Source organism: Phaethon lepturus, unplaced genomic scaffold, assembly GCF_000687285.1.
Source record: "Phaethon lepturus isolate BGI_N335 unplaced genomic scaffold, ASM68728v1 scaffold29290, whole genome shotgun sequence".
Classification (NCBI taxonomy): Eukaryota; Metazoa; Chordata; class Aves; order Phaethontiformes; family Phaethontidae; genus Phaethon; species Phaethon lepturus.
Window position 1 is genome coordinate 5,233 of NW_010510237.1, and position 327 is coordinate 5,559.

Consider the following 327-nt stretch of genomic DNA (forward strand, 5'->3'; position numbering starts at 1 on the left):
GCTCTTGTCTCCGTGCCCTGTGGGGCTCTGGGTCCCTCCAACATCTCCTCCTCGGCCTCCTTTGGGGTCTGAGTACCTGTCAGGGCTGCGCCCGGAGACTGGCTGACCCAGGGCACAGGGAAAAGTTCCCCACAGCGCTGACTAACCGCTGGTGTTCCCCTTGCAGACCTCACAGGGAAGGATGCCTGCCCAGAGGCACATTAAAGTCCTCCCCAGCCAAACTTGCCACTGCCTGCTTTGTTTCGCGGCCACCAACTACCCCGTTTTCCACAGGGAACCCATTCAGGCCCGGGGGGGTAGGTGGCAGCCCCGAGGGCGAGCAGGCCC